The following is an 8,519-nucleotide window of genomic DNA, read 5'->3' as shown; positions in this document are numbered from 1 at the left end:
ACCTCTATTTATAGAAGTCTGAAGTGGCCATAACGACCCGTTTCAAATCCAAAACAGCCCGTTCTGGGCTCCTTCATCATGTGTAAAATTCACATGCAGAATTGCCCATTCTGAAATCAGATCGGCCCGTTCAGGCACGTCTAGAACGACCCGTTCTGGAGTGGAATTTAACTCACAATGACCATTTTGAAACGGCCCATTCCAGTCCAAGATTCCTAGGCCTATTTAGTAGTTTGGAACAGCCCATTCCAGTTTGGGAACGACCCGTTCTGGACTACTAAATCACCATTGTATTAGTAGTTTGGAACAGCCTGTTCCAATCTGGGAACACTCTGGTCTAGTCTACTAACTACATTACAACACATATTTAACATCAATTATTTTTTATTATATTTTATTTTTTTACATAAAATGAAAAAAGGTACAAAGTATATCTTTGGTGTCAAATTAAGATAATTATACCCCTTTCTATATATTATAATTTTCCCACCAATATATTGTTGAAGGATTAAATAAGAAAAAATATATTAAAAAAATTATCTCAATAAAATTAATAACTACTTCCTTTTATTTTATTTTTTTTCTAAATTGTACTTTCAAATTTTTATTTTATTTTTTATATTCACTTTGGTCTTTTATTTGTTGAAGTGTTCATTTTATTCTTTTATCTTTTATATTTGAATTAATTTAGTCCTTTAAAACACTAATCATTTTGAATTTTGTGACATGATTTTGAATTAATTTTTTTTATTGATTTAGGATATAATATAAAACTTGTAACATTAAATTCATCATGATGAAAATTATGAAATACAATTGACGTTCAAATTCAAAAGGATCATAAACATAGAGAAAATTGCGTGAAAAATATATTTCGTGAACAATTAAAAAATAATATAAAATTAATTTTATTAAAATTTTTAATTTTGACTATGTTTATAGCACTTTTGGTTTGAACTTCAATTACTCTCAATAATTTTCATATAAGTGAATTTTATGAGACAAATTTTAAGTCTTAAATTAGTTAAAAAAAATTTAAAATGACTAAATTTACTTAAATTTAGAAGATAAAGAACCAAAATAAATATTTTAAAAGATAAAAGATCAAAATAAATATAAAAATAAAATAAAGTACTAAAAATATAGTTTAACCTTTTATTTACAGATATATATATATATATATATATATATATATAAAATTTAGAATAAGTGATATTTAAAGCATTTAGTTGCATCGATGAAAGTATTGATTAGGGGTGATCATCGGTCGGATACGGTCGGTTTTGGTCTAATATAATCTAAACCGATATAACCTACAAGTTACATTATTTAAACCCAAACCCGACCGCATGGTTTATCGGTTTAGATAAATTTTAATTTGAGCGGGTTTTGGTTTGGACGAGTGGTTTTTTACGGGTAAGAGTGTGATAGACTTTAAACTATTTAATTGGTTTAAATAAAGTTTTTTGCATATCATCAGAAAAAATTAAAGATGCCCAACATCTACTAATTGAAACTCCAAACATATTATAATTATTTTTAAAATACTAAAATAAATAACATAAAAATAACTAATAAAGTCATCATTACATTCATATCATGCATCCACTACAATTGTCAAGTATCAATTACTCAACTACATGCCCAATTGAATAGATTATTGGGCTAAAAGACATTTTTTTGAATGCCCAATTGAATATATTAATAGGCCAAAAAACAATAGTTTTTGAAGGAAAATAAGACACACAATAGATCCCTCAAAAACAAAATACATAATATCTATATTTGGCTTAACATAGCAATAGGAAGAAAAATGCTAGCAATCCCAAATCATGCACAACAATGTTCAAGACGGATTTTTCGCCCAAATAAATAAATAAAAAATTAAAAATACAAGAAATAAATTGAAAAAAAAACTAATTACCGGAATAGGTGATTTTGGACACATAAGTAGACACGTGGCATAAAAAAGGGGTTGAGGGTGAGGCGTTTTGCAAATGGCGCCTCCCCCCAGGCACCTTCTACAAACACTGAACCAACCTGCTGCATTTAAAGAACCATCAATTCAGAACTTGTGTTTTACTATTGTATGTAGATTTTCTAAAAAAAAACATTTCATCCAAATAAACATGGCACAAGGAAAAGGAAAAAGTTGAGCGTGTTGCATTTTTTTGGTTTATATGGATTCTTTTTTCTCCGCCTGATTTTCCTGATCCGTTTTTTCTCTCATTAAAGACCCATCAATAATTGTTCAATAAAATGAAAGGGGTTAGGACAAGTTTCAGAGGGCGAGACTTTACAAGTCAATTAAATAAAGTTAAATTAAGACGAAACTTAAATTCTAAAATAATATCAAAATTATCATAAATTTATTAAAAGGATTATCTACAATTTAATTATATACATATTAAGTTTAACGGTATTGGACATAAGATATATATTAAAAAAAATTAAATCTTAAACAAAATTATCTCCAACAAAAATACATGTTTTTAAGGAAAAAAAAATACAGTAATATATATAAAAATTAATGTCACATCACATTTTTGTTGTAAGTGATTTAATTTTAACAATTAAGAAATTATGAATATTAAAAACAAATAGTTATAATTACAAATGAGATTAAGTCATTTTTAAGTTTAACAATTTAACCATAAAAGCAAGGTTTATGGAAGAAGATTTAGATTACTCATTCATGATGAAATTGAAAAAAAAAAAGATCTATTTTAGATGAATGCTTCATATTATTGCCTATTAAGTGATTGACACTAAGATAAATTAATCTTATGTCATAACTGGGGGTTACGTCCAGTGCGATAAATAACAACATTTACACCAAATTTAAACCAAACCGTTTTTTAAACACCCCCAACTACTACCACTCAATATGCTATGGACAAAATTCCCCATTTTATGCTCTTGCAAAAAAAAATCTCAACTAAATGCATATGTAGTAAACATGTCACATTAATTTTGTTATTATTTGCTATTTGAATTGACTACGGTTTTATAATGGTTGGTTCATTCAATAGTTTTTATTGAACAATTATTGATGGGTCTTTAATGAGAGAGAAAAAATGGATCAGGAAAATTAGGCGGAGAAAAAAGAATCTATATAAACCAAAAAAATGTAGCACGCTCAACTTTTGCCTTTTCCTTGTGCCATGTTTATTTGGATGAAATGTTTCTCTTGAGAAAATCTGTATACAATAGTAAAACACAAGTTCTGAATTGATGGTTCTTTAAACGCAGCAGGTTGGTTCAGTGTTTGTAGAAGGCGCTTGGGGGGAGGCGCCATTTGCAAAATGCCTCACCCCTCTACGCTTTATGTTTCCATGCCACATCGTCCAATAAATGCGCCTGGGGGTAGGGTGTCATCTGAAACTCGCCCTAGCCTCCTGCGTTTTCTATGCCATGTGTCTGCTTATGTATCCAAAATCACCTATTCCAGTAATTAGTTTTTTTTTTAAAATTTATTTCGTGTATTTTTAGTTTTTTTTTTTATTTATTTGGGCGAAAAAGTTGTTCAAGACATCCTTTGTACTTTGTAGAGCAAGCTTGGTGTCTCTGGAAACCTATTATAGTAACATTGTTTAAGTTAAAATGGAAAAATTGAAGTAAATTAGTCACAATTTTAAAAGATTGAAGAAATGAATTAGGTTATGGTAGAATATGGGCACTTACAGTAAAGATGTTGGTAGAAATACAACCTTCTAAGACTACCATTCATTGAAAGATAAATATGAATTCATCTACACATATCTGCAAAAAAATGAACACCAATTCACTTATACATATATGCACAAAAAATGAACAATTATACAGTAATTATATTGTATATAGAGATAAATTATTAGGAAGCTATAATTCAATTGTTATGTGAACAATTGTATAAATAACTTGTAGTATATATATATATATATATATATATATATATATATATATATATATATATATATATATTATAAAATAAAAGAGAGTACAAACAGAATAGTAAACCAATGGGACAGGGAAAGCACAAAGCTTAATAAGATCCAAGAATGTTGTAATTCATGCAAATTGGTAAGACATGTTTCCTACAAGTAAAAAGGGTAATGGTCAAGAAAAAATTCAATAAAAAATTTAATAAATAGACAAAAATATAGTAATGTGATAAATTAGTAAGGAAATACTTTTGAAAACTAACCAAATTGAGATAAGCAATTTAGAAGGATCTATTATGCATTCTGAGAAGTGCAATGATACCACCTAAATGATGATTCTTTGCCAATTATTTGCTAACACATTAAGTCGTCATTATATAATATGGTACATATCTTGAAAATGAAAGAATAAAAAATTTCTTACCAAAAAATGTAATTGAGTAGTACTGTTATACCAAAAAAACAGTAATGACTCCATATATCTTTAGTGGATGTAGACCAAAATAAGCAAAAAATAACGCCAAGGGACCTATATAGAAAAACAAAATAACAAACAAGTACATAAGTAAATATTTAACTAAAATAAAAAAGCAAGAAAATAACAAAATAAATAAATGAATATACTTTCAGCTAGTAATCACTGGATGTGATTGAGATGATGATCCAACTCCACCATCTTCAATCCTAACCCTTGATACTACAACTCCAGCTCCTTGGGATCTAGTAGTTCCCTTTTGAAATTCTTAGGAACATGACAACAAAAAACTAAAAATTAAAAAATAATAAAATAAAAATATTATAAATGATAGTGGGAAAAGAATAAATGTTACCTATTACAATATTTTTAGAGCTTTCTAATTCTTCAACTGGATTAACCACTTTAAATTGCAACAAACAAGGTCTCAACCAATTTTGGCAGCAGATTAATGCCTCAGCCATTTCTGGGGTGAGGGAGCTTCTAAAGGTATCTAACACTCTTCCACCAGTGCTGAATATGCTTTCAGATGCCACTGTTGACACAGGGGTGCGGCAAAAACATCTTTGGCCATATTTGACAATATTGGGAGGCGAGATGAATTTTGTTTCCACCATAAAAGTAACTCAAAATTATCATCAGCATCAACATTTGCCTCAGCCAAATAAGTCTCAAGCTCATTTTTTTGATCAAGATAACTTTTTTCTTTCAAATGTGCCTTAAAGGCATATTTCCTAGCCATATGACAAGGAATTTCAATAGGATTTGTTATTCCTCCAGTTGAACAATTACCAAATTGTTCAGCACCTGACTGTGTTTGTTTATGATGTTGCTCATGGGCAGCAACATACCAATTATACATCCTTGTTAGATTTTGTTTGACAGAAGTAGAGAGGTTATTTGCAAACTGATGGTCATACTTATACATGTCATTAAAGGACCGTTCCACATACTTAAACTTATATCGAGGGTCCAAGATGACACCAAAATACAACAATTGATTAGTATTCAATGCATTGCCCCAATACTTGTCATATTTTCTTCTCATTTCCCAACCTCTAGTCTGAAAATCAGAATTACTCTATACAAGCCTTTTCAATCTCACAAGATATTGTTGCTAATTGATGGAATGCTATGTGGATGGTCACATGTAAAGATGATGAAAAAATTTTGGTGGCCTCATAAAATATTTTAAGAAATTTAACAAAATCTCTTGCTTTATCCTAATGTTCAGCAGTAGGAGGTCCAGCAAGTCCAAAATAGTCCAAATAACTTGAGTCCTCAAACTCAAGCTTTTCAAAGGCAAGCTGAAATTTTTCTGTTGCTTCTAACATGATGTAAGTAGAATTCCATCTCGTCGGAACATCAAGGCAAACTAGATTACGAGATGAAATACCAGCAAAATCATTGCATTCTTTAAACTTGGCTTGCCTTTGAGGCGAAGACCTCACAAACCTTACTACATTGCGGATGCAAGAAATTTAATCTGTCAACTCTCTTAAACCATCATTTACTACTAAGTTCAAAATGTGAGCACAACATCCCATGTGGAAAAACTCTCCATCAAGAACTAACCCACCCATGTTTTTAAACCTTTTCTTCAAGTAAGAAACAGCCACATCATTTGCAGTTGCATTATCAAGTGTGATTGTGCATATATTTCTTAGACCCCATTCCTTCAAGGCCTCCTCAATCTGTTTTCCTATGGTCTCCCCTTTATGGTTTGCCACTAAAGAGAAACTTATGATTCTCTTTTGGTATTTCCACTCATTATCTATAAAATGGGCAGTGAGGGCTAAATAATTTAGATTTTGAATAGAGGTCCAACAATCACTAGTCAAAGCAACTCTACTACAATTAGACTTAAAGAATGCCTTCAACCTTAATTTTTCATCTAAATATAGTTGAAAGCAATCTCGAGCCACTGTATGCCTTGAAACAACAGTAAATTGGGGTTGTAATTGTTTGCACAGATATTTAAAACCTTCTCCTTCAACTACCTTAAATGGTTGTTCATCTACAATGACAAAGGTAGCTAAAGATTTCCTACAAGCCTCAACATTGAACCTATGGCTAGCTGGTACTAAATTAGATTTTTCCCCACTCTTTCCAAGGCCAAAGGTAAGCACTGTTTGACTAGGATCGTGACAAAGAGACCCAAAATATTTTTGACATTTTGTAAGATGGTGGAGCATATTAGATGTGCCATATATTTTGGGATCACATAAATACTTGTGGTTACAGTATTTACAAGTTGTTGTGGGTTCTTTAACTTCAGTTTCAGGCAATACTATAAAGTGTTCCCACACAATTGATGTCTTGCGTGGGCCATTAGCATTGGGTTTCCTCTTCTTAGATTTTGATGGAAGAGGATGACTTGAGTTAAGTCCTGCAACTTCTGTTGGAGCTGCAATATGAGCTTGAGGGGGATTATTAGTTTCAGCAGTAGCTTGAATTAGTTATCAGTCGTAGCTGGCAAGTTTTGACAAGACTGCTCCATCACTAATTTAATGAAGAAGTCTTGGTCAATAACTTCCAACTACAATTTTTTTATTATTAAATTGTTATAGTGAATTCTTTATTTAGTGTTAAAATTGTATGACTTTTATCAAATTAATTTATGAAAATGACTCCATGAGAAGCATATAAAAAAATAACATCTACACATAAGTAGAACTGAAATAATAGTAGAACATGCAGAACAAAGGATCATAGTCCTATCAAATGAAATAACAATTAAGCATGCGAAATAAGGAAACATTATGCTATAAGTTAAATCACAAAATAGTTAACAAGTATAACTGCACTACAGGCTAGATCACAAAATATAAAATCACTATATAAAAAAAATGCTAATATAATTAAATATTCTTAAAAGTTAAATTTATGAAATGCTAAAAATAATTACCTTTTCTTCTTAACTTTTTAATAGCTCGTTTATGAGATTATTTCACTAGATTAGCCCTTCCTTATCCTTTGTGGCTATGCAGGAAAGACAAAGAACATATGGTTAGCTTCAAAACTCATTATCAAAAACCAAAAATAAAAAAAGCTCAAAAGGTTCTAATCATGTTTCATGATTCTCGCTAACTCAACTATTACCGACTTACCGTAATGTAGTGTTATTCTCAAAAGGTATGACTCTACTCTCATGTGCAATAGATTTCAACCACCAAAACCTGACCTAATAACATTCATAATAAATAAACCAGAAACACGATTCAACATCAAAAGTGCAATTATTTAAAGATACAAAGTTAGAAACAAACAATCAAACATGTTCTTGCTCAACAAAAAATACCTTTTCGTTTTTTAGTGAGATACTAAGACGAGGTCATGACTTGCTACATCTTATCGGTGAAGCAATCTAAAATCGCATGGACTCACTGAGTCATTGAAGGATAACGATTCTGTGAAACGAAGTAGAGCAAAACTCTCGAGCTCTCAGGATGGAAGGGAAACGGTGCGGCGCTAGGGTTTCAGAACAAATGAATTAAGGTGCAGCGCTAGGTTAAAAGTTACTAAGTTTGAGCTGGGGTCTCAATTCATTATTATTTTGGGCTCGAAACTTTCGTTGGGCTTTTTTGTTTGCACAGTCGGGTTTAGTTTTTTATGGGTTAAAAAACTCAAACCCGAGCCCGACCAAAATTATCCATTTTAACCCATTTTTTTAACTCGTTTAAACCAAAAATCCGTTTAAACCCACTCTTTTTTTTTTTTTTTTTGTCGGTTCTTTCGGTTACGGGTCGGTATGGGAATGCTGCTCACCCATTGATACAGACATGTTAGATTTTGGACCAATAATTTTTTAGGGTGTCGCTATCATAGAAATGTAAGCGTACTGGTTTTTTGGTGTGAACAAGAGTGCTTATTTTTGCTTGTTGCATTTCCGTGGTCACATGAGAATCTCTCTTACTCTGAAAATTACGGGGTACCTCTACCATATCGTCAACTATTTTAGTAAAACAAAATATAATAATCATTTCTTTTTTAATGTAAGTGTTCACTCCTTTTTTTAGTGGATTAAGTGGTCACTCCTAAATGTGTGGAGACAGCAGCGGAACTTCAATAAAAAATAAAAATTTTGGGAGTGTACAATTTAATTTTTATATATATAAATA

The 8,519-nt window shown here is 30.8% G+C and overlaps 1 pseudogene across 1 annotated transcript; it reads right to left on the bottom strand.

Moving 5' to 3' along the window:
• Nucleotides 1–3,914: 3,914 nt before the first annotated feature.
• Nucleotides 3,915–7,217, bottom strand: LOC109789263 (zinc finger BED domain-containing protein RICESLEEPER 2-like; annotated as a pseudogene). The gene is made up of 5 exons (XR_014428643.1): nt 4,754–7,217; nt 4,548–4,665; nt 4,348–4,452; nt 4,187–4,277; nt 3,915–4,076 (listed from the first exon to the last, which is right to left on the bottom strand). The product of XR_014428643.1 is annotated as a zinc finger BED domain-containing protein RICESLEEPER 2-like (transcript).
• Between the last annotated feature and the right edge of the window lie 1,302 nt (nt 7,218–8,519).

The sequence above is a fragment of the Cajanus cajan genome, chromosome 8 (genome assembly GCF_000230855.2).
Source record: "Cajanus cajan strain Asha chromosome 8, NIPB_CcT2T_4, whole genome shotgun sequence".
NCBI classification, from domain to species: Eukaryota; Viridiplantae; Streptophyta; class Magnoliopsida; order Fabales; family Fabaceae; genus Cajanus; species Cajanus cajan.
This window is presented reverse-complemented; position numbering and strand designations above follow the sequence as displayed.